The 26,110-nt window shown below is 37.1% G+C and overlaps 1 protein-coding gene across 1 annotated transcript in view; it reads right to left on the bottom strand.

Annotated features, from left to right (window-relative positions):
• The window catches only part of PDE1A (phosphodiesterase 1A), a 609,100-nt gene that overhangs the window by 443,319 nt on the left and 139,671 nt on the right, over positions 1-26,110 (bottom strand). The gene's annotated exons all lie outside the window — the stretch shown is intronic.

Genomic DNA, 26,110 nt, shown 5'->3' with positions numbered 1-26,110 from the left:
AAAGATATTTATAGATAAGTAAATGGAAAATGATATCTAATATTTAGTGAGTGACAGATGATGTTCTCCCTACCTAACATGTATTGCCCTTTTTAATTCTCACAAAAATCCTGTGAGGCAAGTAATATTATTCCCATTTAACAGATGAGTAAACTAAGAAACAGACATTTTCCAGATTTAAAGCCAATCCTTTCAAGCAGGCACTATTATTTTATTGATGAGAAGTGTTCCAATGTAAAGTTACTAAGTCTATCTAAATGACACTTAGACAGCTGGTAATCAAAGCCCTAACATGTATGTAAAAAGTACTTTGCAAAGTTGTATAGACAGTGCTCTCTTTTACAAATTAGAGGAGGCAAAATCAACCTGAATTTAAAGTCTTTAGCCTGCAGACAGCTTTACACAATCAAAACCTCACTACAAGGAGACTTTACCAGAGATGTCAGAAAGAAGTTAATTCTGCTCTGAAACTACCAATTTAACTGCATTATACCTTGAGTTATGATCCTAGCTTCACTCATTTAACAATTCTTATCTAATTTTTCCTTAAAGAAATTATCAAACATCTGAATTCTACCCTCAAAGATGAATCATAGCCACAAACCTCCATAAAAAACAAGCACATACCATTACTATTCACAAGATACCAAAGTCCTTGAGGTTTTAACCACAGTGACTTGACCCACAGTGACTTTTTAATTATGCCATGAAATATCAAGCTCTTACACTGGCCAACTTACCAGTAATATTGCAAGGCAATGAATGATAACTATTTCCTTCTACTTAAGGATGTATAACTGAATCTTACCCCACCATTACAACTCATTTGCTCCTTTACTTTTACTAAGTTACTCTATCACTTATTGATAAATAAGCACTCCAGGTATACTGATTGGGTCACCTGCCATATATGAATGCTGAATTACTGCTTGGAAATGTTTCATAGAATAAAAATGTGAACAGTATGCTAGATAGAACAGCCCATTATTTAAATCCTTGACCAAGGTAAGCTTTAGCCTTAGTTACCAAAAACTTACCTCTGTTAGTGTGGAGAATTCAAAGCATTTTTCTCCTCTAGTTTATAACTCATATATGTGCAAGAGGTATTTAAAAAATAAAAAGAAATCACATTGAGGAAAGCAAAATAGAAATTAGGGAATAGTATACAACTTACTTTTATGTCCTAATAAGTATTTTGAGAAAGATTTGCAATGTGGAATTCACAAAATTAAACTAAAACAAAAAAACTGACACAAAGAAAAATAAGACAAGAAAAGCTTCTAATAAATTAAAAACATGCTTGTCTAACCCACTGAATGGACTGGGGGAGAGCATAAATTACAATGTAAACTGTAATCCATGCGGTGTAGCAGTGCTCCAAAATGTATTCACAAAATGCAATGAATGTGCCACACTGATGAAAGACGTTGTTGATGTGGGAGGAGTGGGGGTGGGGGTGTGGGAAGTGGGGTATATGGGAACCTCTTATATTTTTTAATGTAACATTTTGTGTGATCTATGTATCTTTAAAAGAAAAGACAGGAAGCGGACTTGGCCCAGTGGTTTGGGCGTCCATCTACCAGATGGGAGGTCCGTGGTTCAAACTCCGGGCCTCCTTGACCCGTGTGCAGCTGGCCCATGCGCAGTGCTGATGCGCGCAAGGAGTGCCGTGCCACGGCCATGCAGGGGTGTCCCCCGCGTAGGGAAGCCCCACATGCAAGGAGTGCACCCCATAAGGAGAGCTGCCCAGCACGAAAGAAAGTGCAACCTGCCCAGGAATGGTGCTGCACACACAGAGAGCTGACACAAGATGACGCAACAAAAAGAAACACAGATTCTCGTGCCACTGATAACAACAGAAGCGGACAAAGAAGACACAGCAACTAGACACAGAAAACAGACAACTAGGGCGGGGGGTGGGGTGGTGGGAGGGAAGGGGAGATAAATAAATAAATAAATAAATCTTGAGAAAAAAAAGACAATAAAAATTTACTAAAAAAAACAAGCTTGCCTAACAAAACATTCAATAAAAGTTCCAGGGGATATAGAGGCCAATTAAGAAAATATTCCGGGAAACGGACTTTGGCCCAGTGGTTAGGGCGTCCGTCTACCACATGGGAGGTCCGCGGATCAAACCCCGGGCCTCCTTGACCCGTGTGGAGCTGGCCCATGCGCAGTGCTGATGCGTGCAAGGAGTGCCTTGCCACGCAGGGGTGTCCCCTGTGTAGGGGAGCCCCACGTGCAAGGAGTGCACCCGTAAGGAGAGCCGCCCAGCGCGAAGAAGGGAGCAGCCTGCCGAGGAATGGCGCCGCCCACACTTCCTATGCCGCTGACGACAACAGAAGCGGACAAAGAAACAAGACGCAGCAAAAAGACACAGAAAACAGACAACCGGGGGAGGGGAGGGGAATTAAATAAATAAAAATAAATCTTTAAAAAAAAAAAAAAGAAAATATTCCTGAATATAGGGTGAAAATTGATCTAACATATCTCTTATCTCTCATATTTCTCATCACTTTGGCTTTAACTCTATATTGGGGTAAATAATCCTTACTATAATAACTAGTTTCTTCATTTCTATTTACCTAATATTTCATTAAGAATGGTGACTAACATTTACAGAATTATTTTTTATTATCTGTTGACACCACAAGTCAGACAACCTGGGTTTGAATCCCTCTTCTGTCACTTAAAGAAGTACGTTATATTTTGCAAGTTATTACTCTGTGCCCATTTCCTCACATATAAAATTAGCATAATAATATCAAATCCATGTAAGTTTGATGTGAGGATTAAATGAGTTAATATATGTAGCACTTAGAACAGTATCTAGCATCCTCTATAAGCATTAACTATTGTTATTTTTGATACCACCTCATGGTTTTTGTCTGTTAGATTACAGTATAATTATTTATTTTTTAAACAAATCAATTTTATTGATATATCAACAAAGCATACAATTCATCCAAAGTGCACAATCAATGGTATTCACCACAATCACATAGTTGTGTGTATAATTATCTATATCAATGTTTTATTGATAATGAACTATTTCAAATAATTCATGATAGAACATTATCATTGTTGCTGTTCATTTTGTTTAGAAACTTTATATCCTTATTTATATGTATTTATAGTGAAATTGTTCTATACATTTGTGGCACTATTGTTATTGCTTTTCATATTAAAGTTATACTGGCACCATGTAATAAAATGGAAGGAAAATTATTTTAAACCTATAATTCTATACCCAGAAAAAACATCACTCAGTGACAAAGATAAATGATGACATATTCAGAAGCACCAATTTCAGAACACATACCACCCAAATACTTTTTAAAATAATCACTTGTGTCAGTATAACAGAAATACAGAACAGTAATTAGTGATTAAAATCAAAGACAATGAACTAACCAAGCAATCGAAATTAAAAATGCGAAATCCCAGGTTGACATCTGTGAAGCAGGGCTAGAAATAAATTGAAATTTTGTAGAACATTTTTAGAACAAGAAATCAAAAGGATCCAAAAATGGCTTCAAGAAATATTTTAATTTAGCAAGAATCTGAAACTAAAAAGATGAATTATTTTGATTATTACAAAAGAACATTATTTTTGAGTTGACAAGAAATAATAATTCAGAAAATATTTGACATTGTGGCAAACTGGATACTCTGAAAACTTCTCAGCCAAAAAACATTTTGAAATATTAGGTAAAATATGATATATTTACTTTTTAATTCATAGCTGGGCCTCTAAGAAATGAAGAGAAATCCTCATGTGTGAGATGAAGAGGGATTAGGGAGTTAGAGTAATTTAAAGGTACTAAAGGTATAACCTCTTTAAGGACATTTACCAAATGCAATAACCTCAAACTATATATTTTTTTGTCTTTTTTTTTAATATTTCAAAAAATATGAGGTCCCCATATACCCCCCACCCTCCTCACCCCACTCCTCACCCCATAACAACAATCTCCTCCATCATCATGAGACATTCATTGCATTTGGTGAATACATCTCTCAGCACCGCCGCACCTCATAGTCAATGGTCCACATCATAGCCCACACTCTCCCACAGTCCACCCAGTGGGCCATGGGAGGACAAACAATGTCCGGTAACTGTCCCTGCAGCACCACCCAGGACAACTCCAAGTCCCGAAAACGCCACCATATCTCAGCTCTTCCTCCCATTCCCTAACCCCAGCAGCCACCCATGGTCACTTTCTCCACACCAATGCCACATTTTCTTCGATTACTAATCACAACAGTTCATGAACAGAATATATCAGTAAGTCCACTCTAATCCATACTCTATTCTAGGAATGGTTGTGTCCACTCCACATCTATATCAAGAGGGGGCTTAGGCAGTGGTGCTCTGTCGTGGTCCCTAGGGGAGCAGCGACAGTCTCCCAGGTACAGCGGCGGGGACCGGGAGGGAGTGAGGGTTCAACAGTGAGCCCCTGATGCTAATGACTATGCTTGTTAGCTGATAAACCTAAAATAAGATCAAGGCCTAGAGCAACATTGTGCCTGGGAATTTCCTCCTGTCAGCCTTCATGTTACTCAAATGTGGCCAGTCTCGAAGCCAAACTCAGCATGTAAATGCAATGCCTTCCCCCCAGCGTGGGACATGACACCCGGGGATGAGCCTCCCTGGCAACGAGGGACCACTATCAACTACCAACCTATGATGCAACTGGAAAAGGACCTTATACAGAAGGTTCAATGCGGATCAGCAGAATATCCATGTCTACATAAAATAACATGACTTTAAAATGCTGTTTGACCTAAAGTAAGGAGGAAATGGAAAGGAGAAATGAGTTTATATGGCTACGAGTTTCTAAAAAAGAGTCTGGAGGCTGGCAGAAGGTTTGCCCTCATGCACAACTGAGCAGAGTCAGAGAGACAGATAAAGCAGATACAACCCCCAGATATTGGTTCCTTTGAGGGCTAAAGAGACCCATGGGAGTTATGGTCATGGCCGATGGGGTTAACTACCAGGTCAGATGGCCCCTCTTTGGAAATGGTGTTTGTGTGTGATGAATCTGGACTCAGATGGGATCTCCCTTCATAAGACTTTCATGCTAATGTGCTGGAGGTGCAGTTAATGTTGGGGATTAAGATATATTTAGGGGATTTGAATCTCTGGACTGACAATGTGATAGCCAGGACCTGAGCCTCAATAGACTCCAGCACCTACAATCTGATTTATTGGACTTACCACACTCAGCTAAGATGGAGTTGAAGAAGGACAACCACCACACCATGGAGCCTAGAATGATTACAACTGAAAATGGGAGGATTGCATCCAGCATCCATGTGGAATCTGAGCCTCCTCTTGACATAGAGGTGCAATGGACACAACCAATCCAATGCCCACATAGAAGAGGTGGCATTGGATTGGGAAAAGTGGACATGGTGGACGATGGGTATGGGGAAAGGCAGGAAGAGATGAGAGGTGGAGGCGTCTTTGGGACATGGAGCTGCCCTGGATGGTGCTTCAGAGGTAATCACCGGACATTGTAAATCCTCACAGGGCCCACTGGATGGAATGGAGGAGAGTATGGGCCATGATGTGGACCATTGTCTATGAGGTGCAGAGGTGCCCAAAGATGTACTTACCAAATCCAATGGATGTGTCATGATGATGGGAACGAGTGTTGTTGGGGGGGGGGGAGAGGGGGGGTGGGGGGGTGGGGTTGAATGGGACCTCACATATATATTTTTAATGTAATATTATTACAAAGTCAATAAAAAAAAATAAAAATAAAAATAAAATAAAAAATAATAATAAATTAAAAAAAAAAAAAAAAAAGAGGGGGCTTAGATTCCACATGGATGCTGGATGCAATCCTCCTGCTTTCAGCTGTAGGCACTCTTGGCTCCATGGTGTGGTGGTTGACCTTCTTCAACTCCATGTTAGCTGAGTGGGATAAGTCCAACAAACCAGAGTGTAGGAGCTGAAGTCTGTTGAGGCTCAGGGCCTGGCTATCACATGGTCAGTCCAGAGATTCAGGTCCCCTGGGTATATACTAAACCCCAGTACCAACTACAGTTCTGGTAAAAGTAACAGGAGAGGCTTGTGAACAAAGATCACATCTGAGTCCAGCTCCATCACACAGAAACACAAACTCCAAAGTAGGGCCAAATGACATGGCACTGAACTCCATCTGCCATGACCATAGAACCTGTGGGTCTCTGTAGCCCTCAGAAGGACCAATACCCAGGGTTGTATCTACTTTATCTGTCTCTGGGACTCTGCTGAGGTGTGCATAAGGGCAACCCCTCTGATAACCTCCCGGCTCTTTTTGGAGACTCATAGCCATATAAACTCATTTAAGACTCTATGAGGTTGTTGATGTGGGAGGAGTAGGGTGAGGGGGGTAGGGGATATATCAGAATCTCTTATATTTTTTGAATGTAACACTTAAAAAAAATAAAGAGGAAAAAAAAGACTCTGAGGGAGGAGAGATCTAGTCTTGGGTACTTCAATATTCATTTCCTTATTTCTACTTACTTTGTGTTTAATTTTCTCATCCTCTACAAATTTCTTAATGTGGACACTGAGATCATTGATATGAAATCTTTGTTCATTTCTAATATATTTTTACAGTGCTATAAATTTCCCCCTGAGTACTGATTTAGCTACGCCCACAAATTTTATGTTGTGCATTCACCTTAATTCAGTTCAAAATACTTTTTAATTTTCCTTTTAACTTATTTGACCCATGGGTATTTTACAGTGTGCAGTTTAGTTTCCAAGTACTTAGCAATATTACAGAGATCATTCTGTTAACTGATTTCTAATTTAATTCCATTGGTATCAAGAGAACATGCTTTGTATGATTTGAATCCTTTTCAATTTATTGAGACTTGTTTATGGCCCAGAATGTAGTCTTCCTTGGCAAACATTCCATGTGCACGTAAAAAAAATAATGCATTCTGCTGTTATTTGGGGGACTGTGCTATAAGTTTCAATTAGGTTATGTCTATTGATAGTATTGTTCAGAACTTTTTATATCTTCTCTGATTTTCTCTCTACTTGTTCTCTCAATTATAAAGAATGTCAAAGCATCTGACTGTAATTATTGTTATAGCTTTATCATTGTTGCTTCACATAAAATTGTAAATGCACTTTGGAAAACTTTTATGTTGCTCCTTATAAAATTAAAACATAAGTCTACCATATGACCTAGCAATTAGACTTCTAAATATTTACACAAGAGGAATTAATACATATACCCATAGAAAGACATATGAGAATATTCATAGCAGCCATATTCAGAATATCCAAACACAGAAACCAATCCAAATGCTTATTAACAGAACTGGTAAAAAAAAAAATTTAAAAAAAATTGCAGTACATTCATGTAACAGACTACTACTCAAAAACAACAAAAATGAACCAACTACTGATACACAAAACTTATATGAATGAATCTCAAAGTCATGTTGAACAAAAATATCCAGACACAAAAGAACACATCCTTTGAGAATCCATTGATATTAAGTCCAAAACAAGCAAGACTAGTCTATGTTAATGGTCATCAATAAAATATACAAAAATGATAATTCAACTTAAAAAGATTAGGTGAAGACGACCACAAGTTCATGGTCTTTCAGAGTATGGACACATCGAGTAATGTAATGTTTGATGTTGATAGTCCAAGATATTGAGGATTGAACTCCTCAAATTTAGAACTGAACTCCAGAAGAAATGCAAATTTTAAAAGTTGAAGTTGGTTGCCAATGAAGGATATGTGGTAGATACAGGATATGTGGTAGGAGATTTATTATTTATTATTAACACATACCTGTCTATTACTTTTTTTCCATGTTCATGAATTACATAATAAAATAAAAAAGGGAGTATATTTGAATATGTCTTTGATATATTATTGGCAAAAATTCAATTCAATTTTTAAAATTAACTAACTTACCTCTTTCCAATCAGTTTTTCCTCAAAATTTTCATATTTCTGTAAATGACACTTTCATTGTTGTTTTGTCTTTTTCATTCTGAGTTATTTCCAATTCTCTACAATAGTTACATGTATTTTTTATATTCAAAAATTTTCCAAGTTCTTGACTCCTTCTTGAGCTTCATGTCCCACATCCAGGCTCCAAAAACTTTAAGTCCCAGCCCTGGTAATAATTCACTACCAACCTCTTTGAGCCTCTACCATAACTTATTTTCTGTCACCCTTCCCCACCTGCAGTTAGAGTCCTCCTAAGTGATCCATCTTAGTTGCTACTCTGATCAATGGTGGCCCAGCCTACAACACTTCCACACATTTCTCCATTTCTTGCCAGTTAGAGTTCAAACTCATTCTTTTCAGGCTCTTTTCTAGGCATTTTTATTTATACAGATGAGACCATTTGTATGTACTATTTCATAGTTTTACCTCACTTAATATGGATGATATCAAAAACATTTTCCACTAATATAAAAATGCATATATTTACTTCTAAATAATACCAAAATACAAAGAAAAAATTGAAAACCATTCAGAATCCCTAAGAAAAAATAACCACTAAAAATTGGATATAATGTAGAGGTGCATAAAATTGCACATTCTTTTTTCCTTTAAAAATTTTGTATATGAACATTTTTCCCTTTATTTATATTTCCTTTAAAATTGTTCATCTAATATCTACAAAATGCACTATCATTTTGTTGTACCATATAATTTAGCCAATCTCTAATCATTATTTCCAATTTTCCTTTACTATAAATAAGTCTAATGAAAATTTCGCACATCAATGTTTGTCTGCCTTTATAAGTATTTCTTAAGAACAAATTTGTAGTAGAAAAAATTTTGTGCCAAGGTTTATAAATCTAATGTACGTTCCTTAATATCTACTCCAAATAATTACCTCATCTGCAGTTTCCAGTTTCAGGGCATCTTAACTAAAAATGGGTATTATTTTGCCCTTCAAATTATTCACTGATTTGATAAGCACAAAAATGTATCATGTTAATGTTTTGATTTGAATTTTTATTTTAATGAAATTACAGGCACTAATTTTTGGCACTTTGTATTGTTTTAGTTAATTATCTGCTCTACATTTTTTGTTCATTTTTCTCTTAAAGGGTTTAAAACTGTTATTATTGATTTGTAAATGTTCTTTTTGTATTTTTTTAAGATTTTTAAAATTTTTTATTTTATTTATTTCTCTCCCCTTCTCCGCCCCCCCACCCCCACCCCAGTTGTCTGCTCTCTGTGTCCACTCGCTCCTTGTTCTTCTGTGATCACTTCTATCCTTATCAGTGGCACTGGGAATCTGTGTTTCTTTTTGTCGTGTCATCTTGCTGTGTCAGTTCTGTGGGTGTGTGGCACCATTCCTGGGTAGGTCGCACTTTCTTTCTCACTGGGAGGCTTTCCTTACGGGGTACACTCCTTGCACCTGGGGCTCCCCTACACAGGGGACACCCCTGCGTGGCAGGGCACTCCTTGCACGCATCAGCACCACATGTGGGCCAGCTCCACACGGGTCAAGGAGGCCCGGGGTTTGAACCGCGACCACCCATGTGGTAGGCCAATGCCCTATCCATTGGGCCAAGTCCACTTCCCTCTTTTGTATTTATATGAACATTTGGCCTAACATATATGACAAAATTTTGTTTTTCATTTCAACTTACTTGTCATTATAATTTTTGGTGGCATTTATACCTAACTCTTTAGGTAGATAAATCTGTCCATCTCCTCTCTGAGGCTCTGCTATTGCTCTTTTGCCTCAGAAATATTTCCCCAGGTAAATATCCACTATCCAATACTTTATTTTAGTTGATATTTAATGCTGTAATTTAAATAGCATTCATCTGAAAAGATACATCTGGCTACTTTTTTCCCAAATATTTCAACCAAAGCCCAGAACCATTTATTGAAATTTTTCTTCTGCCCTCATTGATTTGAATTATGGCCTTTATCAAACAATATATTTGTATATAAATTAGTATTTGTCTTTGAAGGCTCTGATATTTTATTGCTAAATCTATATATTCATAGGCAAGTCCCTCAGTTTTCTTAAGAAGGATCTGACATATTTAAATTACATTTAATAGGCATTTTGATTACTCTTTCCATGCACACATCATTTCATTTAATCTCACACTAATATGTGGAGTACATATTATCACACCATTTCATAGATAAGGAAAACTGAGGCTCAGAGGGATTAAGACCCCTAGCTGTTATATGACAGAGTCAGAATTTAAATTTAGATGTGTCTAATTCCAAGCCTGTACTCTTACATACTTTTCTGCCATGTCTCTCAGTTTATTCCTTCATATCTTGTCTTCAGTGCCAAAAGTTTTATATTTCATTGCTATTGGGCTTTCTTATTTTCCCACTGTCTCCAGCTGTTCATTGCTTTTTGAAAGAAAAGAAAAAACTGATACTTTTAATATTATTTTCTGCGCAACTAACTTCTCAAATGCTATTATTTATTTTTAGCTATCTTGAAGTTAATTAGGTAATCCTGTCAGCTATGAAAAATGATCTTTTGCCCTTTCTATTGCAGCATCTTTTAAAATTAAATGTCTCTACATTAGCTTCTGATATATAATTAATTTCTCAAATATTCTCCTAATTTTGAACATTTAGATTGTTTACCTTCAATCTGAAAAAAAAAAAAAAAAAAAAAAAAACATCCATTTGCCCTGTTGGTAAAATGATTCTCAGGTCCTTGAGGTTGTTATTTAAAGGGCAAGCTTAGGCATATCCCCATTTATTTGTCACAAATCAATACACTTCAATTCATGGAAAATAAGTTCTAAGTTACTATTTCTTGGTTTCTGTAAATTACATAATATTTTCAGCAAATGTCCAATGGGTACCTTCCTTCTGGATATCAACATTCTGTATTAAACAAAGGAAGAAATTTAGACACATTGAAAATTGTAAGGGGAAGAACATCAGAAATAGGGAAGAAAGTTCACTGTAACAGTTCATCTTCCTTGATATTAGAATGATGTAAATTATGGTACTTTTAGAGATGTGGCTGAAAAGATTGATGTGCCCATTTAGAATGTTATAATCCATGCACATAAACAGATTACAACCTAAATTCATACTGCTTATACTATTGAGATTCGTACCAACTAAGACCTCAGGAAGTATAATAACATTATTAAGTCATGGTTTTTCCAAAATATTAGAAAAGAAGCATTTATTTTCTTTCTCTCTTTAGGCACTCATCATGAACACCAATCATTTTTAGGATAATATGAGTATGTTCTAACCACTTATTCCATTTCTGGAGCAGTTTAGAGAAGATTATAAATATTGCTTCTGATATTTCTAAAACAGCATTCATAATACTTCATGCTTCATAGATCATTGAAGCAGGAAACATTTATTCATTCACAACCAGAAAATGCTGAGTGCCTACTATATGCGAATCATTGATCTAGATACTGGAGACTTGGCAATAAAGATAACAAATACCTGTCTTTATGGAGGTATATTCTTCACATAGAAAAAATGTTATACTTATCTGTATATGTAGAAGGTGGCTCACTGAGCTCTCCTACAGAACGGTATGGGAAAGCAGTCAAATTGTGCTGCCTGAGGCAAGGGATTGATATAGTACAGTACCTATGACCGTGTGGAAACTTCCTAGGGAAGAAGGGGTAGGCATACAGAACCTTAAAAATGAGGGACTATCTAGGGCCACACAGGCATGCCCAAGAAAACACACATGCAGAAGGATCAGCGAGGCTCCTATGCATTGGCTTCCAGCTATTCTCCAAACTCATTGTGTATATAAACCCTGAATGAGAACACTCAAACAGATCAATCTGCAAAGGTGTTTTCTTTCTTGCCTTTTTCTTTTTGTTAGCTCCCAGCATTCAAGGAACGCTCCATCATGACACTAGCTGGATGAAAGCAGAAGGAACTGATGCCTCAGGGTCTAAATTCCAAAGCTCACAGAGACAAATTAGAGGACAGGTTACTCTGGATGGGGGGATGGGGGGGGAGATGTTGGTAGGGGAATAGGGAGTTAATGCATAATGCTATGTATAGGGTTCCTGTTTGGGGGAGATGGAAAAGCTTTAGTAATGGAAGATGGTCAGGGTACCACAATATTGTGAATGTGATTATTCCACTGAATGTTTTGCTTGGAAGTGGTTGAGATGGCAAAGTTTTTGTTATAAATATGTTCCTGCAATTTTTTTTTTTAAAAAAAGAGCAAATAAAGAGACAATGATAATTAAATGCAGTACATGATCCTGGATGACATCTAGCAAAGGAGGAGAAGCAGCTCCAGGGGAATTTATTGAAATATATATGAAAATTTTGAAATATAGATTATAAGCTTTATATCAGTTTAAATTTCTGAACTTGAATAACTGTACTTAAGGTTGTTATATAAGTGAATATCCTTGTTCTTAGGAAATGTACATGGCACTATCAACTGTTCAAGGAGCATGATTATATACTACTATGCTTCTACTCAGATGTTCAGAAAATGGAAAGAATGAAGGAAGGGAGGGAGGAGAGAGGATGGACAAATGTCACAAAGTGAATCTAGGCCTCCGGGAGAATAGGAGTATATTGGAGTTCTCTCTGTGTAGTTGTATTATTTTTGTAACTGTCCTGTAGGCTTGAAAATAGTTCAAAATTAAAAGTTTAAAAAATACATTAAAATGCAAATAATTCTCAGAGAAGAAATCATTGACCCAAAGGCATTCATTGCTGACAACAAATCAGCTTGTGAAAGAAGTCAGGAAGTTATAAAAGAGCACGAGGGCCCCAGTACATGAAGAGGGATGCAAGGGATACAGAAAGGAGGGGTTATTTCATAAGAGACTAATCTCTCCCACTTCACAACCTTGCCAAATTATTAAGCGAGTCACCATGATATGTAAGATATTTCTTAAAACAAAAAGCATCTGCATGAAAAAAATTCTCTATATTTTAAAATTTTTTAATAGGTATGTTTTTGGTTTAAATCAGGCAATATATTTTTCATATTCAAAAATTACAGAATAAAGGATTGACTTGCACAAAACAGTTTTACACATGCATCAAAGACCAGTTTAAGATTCTTCACTTACTTAAGTAGCTTTAATAAATACAATAAACATATATAAACATATATATATATTGTTCTCAATTCACATCAATAAAGAATAGATGTAACTTTGAATTTGCACATCATGTAAATATGTTAATATCTATGCACAGAATTTTCATTACCTAATTGTGTTTTTATGCTTATTCCATGAAAGAAAACCCACTGTCTTCCCCGTTAAAATCACCTAAAACCTCTCATATAATTGCAGCAATTATCCCATTTAAGAAAGATAAAAGAAAGCATGGCCAATTGACTATAATACCAGAAATTACAAAAAAACCATTTTTATCTGAAAGAATACAGTTCAAGATATATATATATAAAACAATCTCCAATCTAGACTGAGCTAAAGGTTTTGCTAACCTTGCATGATTTAAATGGGACAAATTAAAATTTTAAAGAATTTGGTGCATTATGTTTGTAGAGCAGAAAGAGCACTCGATTTGGATTCACAGTAAGTGGGTCAGCTCCTGTGCCTACCCCTTGCAGTGATCTACCACTTGAACTCTATCTCAGAGTTTAAACTATTAATAAGACAAAGAGAGGTTAAGATACGCTGGATCTATTTCACTACTTTACTTCAGTAACTTTTGGCAAAATACTTACCATTTCTAGTTTCCTGAGTTGTAAAGTATCACTAATCATAAAACTTACCTCACTGGCTGTCATGATGTTTCATAGAGATATTGCACAGAACATAGTAGCTTTGGTCCCTGCCTGAAGGAAATATTCAATAAATAGTAGCCATTATTCTAAGAAAAGTCACCCTACCTGGTCAGGGTGTTCTTGTGAGACTTAACCTGTTAAAATGTTTATGGGAAACTATTACATATCTAAATTATTTTTAAAGCCATTCCAGGCTATTAGGTCTATATTTGTTCATGTTTAAATGAATTTAACTGATAATGGAGTATTATATGCTATGAACCCACAAGAAAATTTGAAAGTGTTTTATTACGTAGTTATGACTGTTTATAGGCTAATCAACTTCTGACTTAATTACCTTCACATGTTAGAAAAGGAAATATTAATTAGGTTTAAAAATCCCAAATTAACTATTTTAATCAAAGCTTTATGTGACTAGAACAGGAAATAACTGACTTAAGGCTATGCCTAGATATTAAAATTCCTTTTCAAGTACTAAACCTGTCAATTCCAAATTCAAACCATCAAAATTAAAATCAATTTGGGATTTTGTGTCAGGCACTTAGAAACATTGGCAGAAAAATCTTAATTAACATGATTTAATAATTTTATGAGATTACAAAATACATTTTTTATTCAATTGAGTAAAATCGGGCATTGCCTTTTAAAGTCATTTTATAATCACTTGTCCATGTAATTTCAGGAAATTTTATAGTTAAAAACTAACCTCCAATATTTCAAAATACGTTAACCTATACTCCATGATTTTTAAAACTACATTCATTTTAACAAAAACAGTTTTATTTGATCTTCTATTTGACAAATGACTCTATGTATGTGCTTTAAGCCCAAATTACTCTTTAACATTAGAGAAAATGCCCAATTTTCTGAACTACTGCAAGTAGGTTCACCAAGTAAGTTTGGGGGAAAATATCACTGGAAAAATATATGAAAATATCTAAAATTTTGCATCAATTAAACTTTTTTATAAACCGCATGAAAATGTTACATATAATATGTAAAATGCTCTTCTCTCAATCAGAATTTTATTATCTTTTGCTTCTACACATTCGTTCTGCAATAAATGTTTACTGAGGGCCAGGCTAGTTAGTTACTAGACAGGACTAATTCATGATCAAAATAATAATACTGGAATAGGAAAGAAAATTAAATATTGCTTAAGTGTATTTACTACATGCCAAATTTTTCAAACTTTGTAACTTGTTTGCTTTTGAATGACCTCACTAAAACACTGTTAAAATGATAAACACATTGTTACCATCTATTAACTAAAATATTAGATTTGCCAGAAAGTCTCATTCTTTCATTTTCTCCAACAGAATAAATTACATTACCTGCAAAACCTGATATATTCTGAGGGCTAAATAAGTCATGATAAATCATCATTTTTTAATTTTTATATTTAGTATTAATGTTCTAATGACCTCATTTTTATCCTTTATAGCATGTTCTACCATTCCATTAGGCAAGGAAATAACACTACCTATTTCGAAAGTAGAAATCTGGGTTCTATGAGTATCTAAAAATTTCTGCATTATGGGTTTACATGAATGAATGATAAATAAACCTTTGCATCTTGAAGATGTCCAACTACTGTATAAAAGCCAATTGTTAAGTTAATAAATTGGATGTTTCTCAGATTTCACATGTTTTGATTTCTCTGCCAAAGTCACATATTTATCTTTTAGGGGAAAATCACATTAACGAAAATAAGCATATGTCTCCAGATCCAAAAGCCAGAACTCACAGAACAACATAAAGGAAACCAGAGGGGGAGTATACTTGAAAGAATTACCACTGATGTATGCTGCCTCCATTATCTCTTTTTCCCTTTGCCTGTGTTTTTGTAAGTGTGCTGCGAGTGAGTCTTCTCAGAGCGGCTGCTCTTTTCCCTTAAGTTGCAAATCCCAGAAGCAGTGGTTGAGGGTGAACATACCCGTCAGAGAGGATGGCCTGCTTACAGTGACACAGTCAACGTGAATACTGAGGACCACCTACACTACCAGCTTAACCACACAGGAAATGTTGATAGTGTAGATAGGTCAGATTAAAAACATCAATAGATTATACAACCTCGAAAATTAAATAGGACTTAGACTGGTATAATGAATTCTAAATAGCAGGCTATTTTACTAACTGTAACATTAAATCCTAGTAAATCACTAACTATTACTGTGAGCCACTTAAACTTGCTCTTGGAACAATTTCTTAACAAATAAACAAGATTACAAGAGTCTGAAGATAGGGAATATGGTTTCTTTTGTGTAGTTCAATCCCAGAATTTAAAACTAATAATCACACCTTTGTACATCAAGCTAAAAAAGAAGGCATGCTAGATTTTGGAAAATAGAGTCTTTTACAGGGGAGTGTTTATTTTGTGTTATTTCATTTTAACATTAAAATTGCACTTTACTTCAAAAAAAGATAATTAAAAAATTAAATTAAATTTTTTTAAAAATTGCACTTTAGACAGATTACTAGGGGTGGAGAGGGGGGAAAAATGGCATATGGGTCAGGGTTTCTGCCTGGGATGATAGAAAAGTTGGTTATGAATGGTGGTGAAGGAGCACAACACAGTGAATGTGATTAATGCCGCCAAATTTTATGTTTGGGAACGGTTGAGATAGAAAATTTTAGGTTATCCACAATTTTTTAAAAATGATAGAGATAATGGCAATTAAAGACAATGCATGATCATGTTCTGGATCTAATAATGAAGGAGAAAATGCCCAAAGGGACATTATTGGAACGACTGAAAACGATTGGAATACAAACTGAAAGCTTTATATTAATGTTAAGTTTCTTGAAGTTGGCAACTGTTCTTTCTTTTTTTCTTCCCCTTCCCCTTCCCTGCCCTGCCATTTTTGCTGTCTGTGTCCATTTGTTGTATGATTTTCTGCATGTCTTTCTCTTTTTGACTTTTCTTCTTGTCTTTCTCCTCTAGGATTCACTCAGATTTGATTCTGGGGACTTCTGATGTGGAGGTGGTTCTCTGGTTCCCTGTCAATTACACAACCTCAGTTCCTGGTCTCTGCTGCACTTCACCTGATTCTCCCCTTCATCTCTCTTTTGTTGTGTCATCATTTTGCTGTGTGACTCACTTGCACAGGCACTGGCTCACCATGTGGGCCCTCAGCTCGCTATGTGCGCACTTGGCTTGCAACGTGGGCAGTAACTCACCTCACAGGCACCATCTCACCACAAGGGCACTCACACAGGCACTTGGCTCACCATGTGGGCACTCAGCTCACCCTGTGGGCACTTGCACAGGCACTCAGCTCACCGTGCAGGCACTGACTCATCACGTATGCACTCACGTGGGCACTTAGCTCGCCATGCAGGCATTCATGTGGGCACTCGGCTTACAATGTGAGCATTTGGCTCACCACATGGGCATTCGCGTGGCCACTTGGCTCACCATGTGGGCACTTGGCTTTGCCATGCAGGAACCCACATGAGAACTTGGTTCACCATGCCAGTATACAGCTCACCATGTGGGCACTTAACTCACTGCACAGACACTTGGCTCACCACACATGCACTGGTTCACTGTGCAGGCATGCTTTCTCTTCTTTTTCACCAGAAGGTCCCAGGGATTGAACCTGGGTACTCCCATATGGTAAGCAGAGGCCTTATCACTTGAGCCACATCTGCGTCCTGACAACTGTTCTTAATGTGGTTCCATAAGTGAATATCCTTGTTCTTAGGAAATATAGAGAGAATTATTAAGTGTTAAAGGAGCATGATATCTGTAACATAGTCTGAAATGCTTAGAAAACAGAGAGAGTAGATAGATGATAGGTGGAGAGAGAGGAAGAGGGGGGAATGATAGAGCAACTGTGGAAAAATGTTAAAAGTTGGTAAATCTGGCTATCTGGGTAGGAGGTGTATTGGAGTTCTCTGTACTATTTTTACATCTTGCAACTTTCCTCCAAGTTTGAAATTATTTCAAAATAAAAAGTTTTTTTTTAAATATTGAACTGTGACAGTTTGAAGTTCTTTTGTGGATCCTAGAAAAGCTTGTTTCTTGAACTAACCCATTCCTGTGTGTATGGGGTCCTCTGATTGCATTAAATTCGGTTAAGAGTCCACTGATAGGATCACTTGATTAGACTGTATCAGTGAGGCATGACCCAGGTTAGGTCTCTGCCCTCTTGCTGGGTCTTGTATAAAACTCAGAACACACAGAAAGAAGAGACACAGGGAAAGGTAGATCTGCCATTTGACCTGGCCATGTGAGAGAGGATTCCAGGACTGTAGCCTACAGCTGCAGAAAGACAGAAAAGCCCCAAGAGGCTCAAGGAGATGAGGCCCAGGGAGAGATGCCTGATAACCTGTAACTGAGCTCTAGGAAAAAGCAGAGCAAGACCAGCAGATCTGCCATGCTGCCTCACCACGTGACAGGACTCCAGGAACTGCTAGCAGCCAACCTTTGGTGAGAAAGCATCACTGATGTTGCCTTGATTTGGACTTTTTTGCAGCCTCAAAACTGTAAACTTTAACACCAGATGAATTTATAACCATTATAAAAGCCAACCCATTTGGGGTATTTTTACTTGGGCAGCCTCTGACAAACTAACACATGATCTTTAACCTTAATTTAACCAAACAACGGGATGTAATCTTAAAGTCCTCAAAAAGTTAAACAGTAGAAACAGTTCTTTAGAACTAAGTTCTCTTCTTTCAGTAAAAAAAAAATATTTCTCAATTTACATTTCAAGGTCAGTCAAATTGAATTCAAAATGCTCTTCCTGAAAACATTCTTGTGAATTAAAACGTGAGACTTATAATTTAACTGAAACGCTCTTCTTAATAGAGTTTATTTTTAATAGGATATAGACAAAAACTATATGGCAATGGAGCAGAGCATTATGAAATACCATATGGGCTTCTAAACTGAGAAGATGAAACACACAGGTCCTGCCAACTATTCCTCTCCTTCTCTCCTTCCCCACCTGCCAGTCTCCCACCACATCCTGAATTCTGTCATGATAGTTAGTGCCTTTGGTAAAAATTACTTAAATGGTGGTCTCTGTGTTCCTCAATAAAAGCATTTTAAACACAAAAGGCAGAAAATAAAAAGAGCCCTAACCTTATTAAAAATCAGTGACCTGTTTCAAGGTACAGGATTGTTAAAATAGGGTTACGAGGTGACAAAACAATTATCTTACCATAATTGGAGACTAGGGTTAGGTGGTAAACAGACTCTGATGAAATTAAATCTGGGCAACGGGCTCAGAGCAGCAGTTACCCTAGCCCTGACAAGCAATAAGTAGTAAACAAAAAGAGCTGAAGTGTATTAAAGCTGTCTGATTTCTCTCCCCCTTTTTGTGGCTCATTATCTAAGCATTTTCCCTATGGGAGAAAGGTAGATGCTTCCTTTGGCTGTTCATGCTTCCTACTGCTCTCCATACTTAGATCCAGGAGTCTAAGCCAGTGCAAGTCCTAAGAAAAATGTTGTGTAAAATAGTCATAAAAGATGGGATTTGGGGACATAACACAAGTCCAGGGGATTAAATATCTGTGGCGCCTGCTCCAGTGGCAAGAAATCAAGGTCAGTCTAAGAAAAATGGAGTCTAAGAAAAGTGGGAGAAGGATTTGTATGCTATGTTCTTTCCCACTCACCTTCCCAATCCCTCCTCCTGCCTCTCATTTAAATAAGGAGAATATCTATTAAAATTCTATCTGCACAGTATTGTCTCAAAATTTTAATTGACACCTGTAATTATTATTCTTGCTTTCCTCCCTGTGCCTTCTTGATTCTGTGCCCATTTACCTCTCTGATTCCCCTTGTCTCTCCCTCCACACTTATTTCCTCTTTTCAGTTCTCTTTGCTCTTCATTTCTCCCTTTCTTCTATAATGGGTAAAAATAAAGAGGTAGAATTAAAGCAAAAAGTATGATGAGAATAAAAAGGAAATGGCCAGGTCTATTTTTATCATTTACTATTTGTATAGCATTTGTTAGTTTTATAAAAACGAGTACTCAACTTCCTTGGAGTTTGCTCCTTTTTACCTTTCTAATATGCCTTTTTAGAGGTAAGTTATTAAACATGTCATGTTTTTTCTTAGTCCATTGCTTAAGAAAACATCTAACTAATACCATCAGGATGACTCATCTATTTCCAAAAAATAAGAATTGGAAAAGAGAGGAGAGGAACAGTGAGGGCTGGCTGAAGGAAGAAGCCCCTATCCCTCTCTGCTGGGGTGGTTTCTCTGATAATGGCTGAACTTTTCCTTGGCTCCACCTCATGTAAAACAACGCCTCTCTCTTTGGTTCCTGTTTCTGCCCAAGGGACCTGCCCTAGTTCTAGCCTTCAGGAGATGGGCTCTAAGAATACATACACTCTAGCCCTAGGAGTGGTAGCAGCTTCCTGTGTTGGGTTGTTCCACTCTGCCCTCCTTAGTTTTTTGTCTCTTCCATTACCTGTGTTACAAGTTCCCTCTAATAAACCCCATCAGTTTGAAATATCTAGAATAGTTTCTATTTCCCTGACTGAAGTACAACTGATACAAATACTATAATGAAAAGAGCCCTGTAAAAAGTCAAAAGACCAAAGACTAAATTTCATGTCCTAAGTGTGACTGATTAGGTACATAATTTGATTCAAGTCATTCAACCTTAGGTTCATACAGCTGCTTTGTGGCTGTCGATAGCACAATTCACAGTAAAGATTCTCTTAACTCACATCCACTTAACAGACATATCAGACTAATAACTCTCCATTTCTTCGTAAAACATACTGACTTGTCCATAGCACAGTGAAAGCTCAGAGCTGGTAGCCTCCTTTTCAGGAGTCTACACTTCTTTTCTGTGTTGATACATACATACACATAAATCTGTACATACCAATTCATATTTTCACCTAGAGTTGATTACATTTGTTCCAAGACCTCTTTATGCTAGTTATTAGCATGATTACATAAATTAATTAGTGAGTGACTATATTAGTCAGTCGAAGGGGTGCTAATGCAAAGTACCAGAAATCTGTTAACTTTTATAAAGGATATTTATTTGGGGTAGAAGCTTAGAGTTACAAGGCCCTTGTAGCAGTTTGATATGGTTATGAATTTCAAAAATAGATATTGGATTATGTTTGTAATCTGGTATGTACCTGGGCGTGATTAAGTTATGATTAGGGATTTGATTGGGCCATGTCATTAGGGCAATGATAAAAGATTAAAGGCATGGCAAAGGACAGAGTTGAGGGTTTTGGATGTTGGAGTTGTGATGCTGGAGTTTGATGCTGAAGCCTTAAGTTGGAGCCCCAGAAAGTAAGCTCACAGAGGAAACAGAAGCAAGCCCCAGGAAGAGAGGAACCCTGAGCCCAGGAAGAAGCAAGCTCTGGGAAGAGAGGAACCCTGAACCTAGAGAGAAACAAGACCCCGGAAGGGAGGAACCCAGGAAGACTGAACCCTGGCAGACATTGGCAGCCATTTGCTCCAACATGTGAAAATAGACTTTGGTGAAGGAAGTAACTTATGCTTTATGGCCTGGTATCTGTAAGTGCCTACACCAAATAAATACCCTTTATAAAAACCAACCAATTTCTGGTATTTTGCATCAGCCTAAAAAGTCCAACTCAAGGTACCATAAGAGATAATTACCAAATGCCTGCTGCCATGTGTTCAAGTAAGATTACTGCCCAAATCTGCGAAGAGTTCAGCCTTCTTCTTTTCTGTTAAGGCTCTGTGGGCCCAGCTTCTTCTGATCTCAGCTGTAAACTGGAGGGATCATTTCTTTCTGGGTTCAGCTGCTCTGTTGTCCTCACAAGGTCAACTGCAAACTATCAGGCAAATGGCTCAACTCTCTTCCCAGACCACAGGATCAAAGCTTGTTCCTGTGCCATGTCTATGGAGCTCTCTTCCTCTGTGTAAGTTCTCCTATCTTGAATGAGTATCCTTTTATATAACCCACCAAGCCGGTGAGGACTCAGCCCTACACGCCCTAATGACATGATCAAATCAAAGCACTAATCTTGATTTAATCAAGTAAACACAAGGCCTTTGGATTTAAATCCATCAAAAATTATGCCCAGAGGAACAGACCAATTTACAAATATGACTATCATCTCTTTTTGGAATTAATAAATAATATCAAACTGCCACAGTGACATAGACCAAATTGATTTGGTGACTTTTACTGTACAAAGTAAGAGAAAACAGAAAGCAAAAAAGAAGTGACCTTTGGAGGCAGTATAGAGTTTGTAGAGAACTATTCCTCCTCTCATCCTCCCCTCACCTGGGCCATTTCATTTGAATTGGTCACTCAATTCCCTTCTCTGCTTGCCACTAAGCCAATTATTGGTAATCATTTCTTGTCTGAAAGTGGCTGAGCTCCTGGCAAGCAAAGCACGTGATACAGCTGGGGGATCAAGGAAAGGCAAGAATAAAGGGTGTCAGGAGGACAGCCTGCATTCTCATCGTGTTCTATTAGAAGCATGTCCTAGTATCTCTGTGATACAGCTAAACAAAGGAGAATGTAACACAGCTACAGTGATTTTGCTAGTATCCCTTCCGAGAGGCAAGTCTCTGCATGAGTGTACACCAGGAGGAGGGCATTATTGGTGGTGCCTCTCTTGTGTGAGCTTAGTAACAGGTTAAGTGTGGGGCAATTCTCCCATATCAGGGACCCATGTAGCAAGAGGACACTATAAGGCCCTGTAAGGAACCAACAACTGTGCAGCCCACCAGAGCCCCAGCCTTTGGAAGCCCACCACACAGAAGGAAGTCACAACCAGCAAGGACAAGGGAACAGCGATCACCAACCAAAGGGACAGCAATTTCACCACCACCCATGAGTATTCTCATCTGGAAGCAAGATTTAGAATCAGCCAAGGAGAGTATTGCCAACTTGCTATACATTGCTGCTGTAAGGCCAAATATGTTCCCTCTCTCCTTCCCAGGCCAATACTAGAGAAACAGAAGAAATGAGTGTTAATAATCAAAGTGAAAAGTTTTAATAACTGTAAATGACTGAATATTATGGAATTGAACTGAGATGATTCTAAGGGCACCCACAACCCAGTAGGAAAGTTGATCTGAAAGAGCTCCACTGCAAGAATGATAGAAGTTATTGAAAAATTTAATCATTTCATGTTTTTACCTCTAAGCTGAAATTTCATGAAAAGGTTAATTTCAAATCACTTTTCATGATTCCAACTTTAACATATACTTTCAACTAATTGTAATCAAGGTTTCTTCTGTGTATGAACTCACTTTGCAAACTAAAAGTTACTAATCAAAAGTATTATCAGACACCATTAGGAGTAAATAGATGTAGAAATAGGATTTAAAAGAAAGGGCCTTATAAATAGTTCTGGGCAATAACTGCAGATGCAAAATGCAGAAAAAGGCATATGTACATCTTGACTACAGGGTTTCCATTCCATTGAGGGCTCCTATCGTAAATTTCCCACCTGTCCTTTCTGATCTAGCACCTGCTTGCTGTCCATATCTGTCCGACAGGACTGTCATCTCCTAAAACAGACCTCCCCAGAGAAGAAAAGCAAAGTCACAGGAAACCAATGGAAGTTGATATGCACTACCCTCTACTATGTTCCTTCCTGCCTTTGACTATTAATATTAGACATCTGCTTAACTAAAGCACTCTAGGCAAGAACCAGTTAATCAGGAATTTGAAAATATATTCATTTTTTAAGTTCTTTTATCAGTCACATCTAGTTAACTAAGAGTATCTGGCAAATGATAACTGAAACACATAACCCACACAGACATTTGGCACGCTCTTCAGATTACATTAGGAAGTGTACATAGGCAAACATCTGGGAAAAATTTGTCTCCCTTCATTTGTATATAGGCAAATTAGACTTGCTCATGTAATGTGATTTGGCAGCTACTGGAAAGTTCACTTTCACCAAAAAGCTCTCAGAAATGTCACGGCACAATACCTGAAATTCCTAAGATTAGAATGAAGGCATTAATCATGCTTATTTAAAATTTAAAACTAACACATATTTAAATTTAAAAACTAGCACATTTATAAATTATTCCTCTCCAACACCTTCATATGAAATAGTTGATCCACTAATTAGTTTCCGATTCTCTGAGAGGGTATTTCATAGGACAAGTAAGTTTTGACAATAGACCTTCAAAAAAGTTGAATAACAATGTCTATTGCAGAAGTTCCTGAAATTCAGAGGAGTAGATTAAGAGGAGGATGTAGAAATGGGAATGGCTTGCCCTAAAATAAGCATCATAATTTTCCTAGGACCAGTCTTCTGCCCAGTTTCATTCCTATCACAAATTTAAATAAACATCTCCTTTCCCAACTTTGAGCTTTTCCCAAAGAACTTGCCTGAAATTTAACAGAGAATTTGCTTTTATTCTCACCAAGTAAATTGGTATAATATTTGCTCAGCCACAGGAGGAGAAATAGTGAACAGAAGACTAGACCAAAGCCTGAAGAAACCTGTATTCCAGAGTCAACTCTTATTAACAGGAAATAGCTGGTTTTGCTTGCTTTCCCAAGACCTCCCGAATAGTTCATTGCTTTTCAATTTCTGTTTTGAAAGTACCTGAGCCAAAACAACGACAAGCTTGATTTTTAAAATAGGATCAGTGACAAATGTTGAAATGCCAAGTCGAAATGCACAGGATACGACAGCGCAAAACGCAAGAAGGAATTTGGAAGGCAGATTAGGGGAATGTGGGCCCAAATCTGTGCCTGCCAACTGCTCTCAATAAACTGCGCTGAGGTCAAAGGAACACTTGGAGAGTTTATTCAAAAACACACACAGACCAAGGAGGCATATGCTGCTTCCTGGATTTTTAAGGATTTAAGTGTGATAAAGCATTTCCCCCAAAACATGCATTTCTGCCTTCCTTTGTGAGTGAGGTTCTGATTCTCAGTGCAGAAACTTCCATCTGAGGTAGGCTAGACCCTTTTCATACTTCTCTAGTTCATGGACTGCTAGGATAAGATATTTTCCCCACTTGGAACCAGATTCTGTGCTTCCTCAGATAGGTCAAATTAAGGTCAAACAACAGTTCCACAGTGGAAAAACTGACCAGTAAATGTTCTCTAAGTGTTTGCAGACCACTCCTGGATGAAAGTTCCATGTGGATAGCCAACTAAACATTTCCTATAATCACAATTTACATGACTAACAGAAAGCAGAGATGAGCTTATCTCTAAGTAAAGTTGACTGTATACTAGTATATAGGTGATAAAAGGAGTCAACAGTTATAAAGTTCTTTGAGGTTCTTAAATATTTGGATTATAAAAATTTTGAAGCTTTTTTACATCCCTTGAAAAAATTCTTATAGAGAAAATATTACAGAAAATGTTAGGAATAAATTTTAATAGACCTTTCATGAAAAATCTTGAAAAAATTTAGCAAACACAGTCAATTCCTACTGAAGCTTTTCATAAGTCTTCTACTTGAACTTGCAAACAAGGACAATATTCTAATAATTCAGAATTTTCTTCTTTCGAATTATAAATATTAATTATGCAAAAAGGCACAAAACCAATAATTTTAAGAGAATACGGGAGATTTAAAATTTGCAAGTTAAACATAAATCAAGAATTAATGGTAATATAATCAGCAACATGGTATTGTATTATACATAGAATATATATAGTAGGTGGCAGGAGAGTGAATTAAGAAATTAAAATATGATTTGCAGATCTCTAGCAAATGTCTTTAAATTTGATCAAATTTTGTACTTTAATAGAAAAACAAATGCATTTTTAAGTCCAGATTACATTATTATAAATCATTCACTATAGGTAAAGAAGGACAAAGCCAAGGACATATACTCTGATTTAAATAGACATATTATACAGAAAAGAGAAGCAACAGTATTTTTTCTTGCTGTTATTATTTTCCTTCCTTCACCAAGTTATTAGGGTTCTTTAAATGAGATAGTGTTTCTGGACATTATTTTACATGTATATGTTTGTTCATACTACTCATAGGCAGGATTATTATATAGTTTGTGCCATACACATTATATAATTCCATTCATGCAAGTAGTAATATTTGGTTAAGGTAACCTGATATACTCATGAAATCAAGCAGGAAGTCTGATTATTCAGAATTTAGATAATGTCTTAATGGGCCAAAGCTGCTATGACAAACACCCACAGAGAGCTGGCTTAAACGATGGGGATTTATTGGCTCACAGTTTTGAGGCTGGGAGAAGTCCAAAATCGAGGCGTTAGCAAGAGAATGCTTTCCCTGCAAAATCTGTAGCATTCCGGGACTGGCTCCAGTGATTCTTGAGGCTCCTTGGCTTGTATTCCTGCCTGTGTCACATGGCGATATCCTTTCCTTTCTCTTCCGGCTCTGTTGACCTCTGGCTTCCAACTCCTCCCCGTGGCTTTCCCTTTCTATGT

The sequence above is a fragment of the Dasypus novemcinctus genome, chromosome 7 (assembly GCF_030445035.2).
Source record: "Dasypus novemcinctus isolate mDasNov1 chromosome 7, mDasNov1.1.hap2, whole genome shotgun sequence".
Classification (NCBI taxonomy): Eukaryota; Metazoa; Chordata; class Mammalia; order Cingulata; family Dasypodidae; genus Dasypus; species Dasypus novemcinctus.
This window is presented reverse-complemented; position numbering and strand designations above follow the sequence as displayed.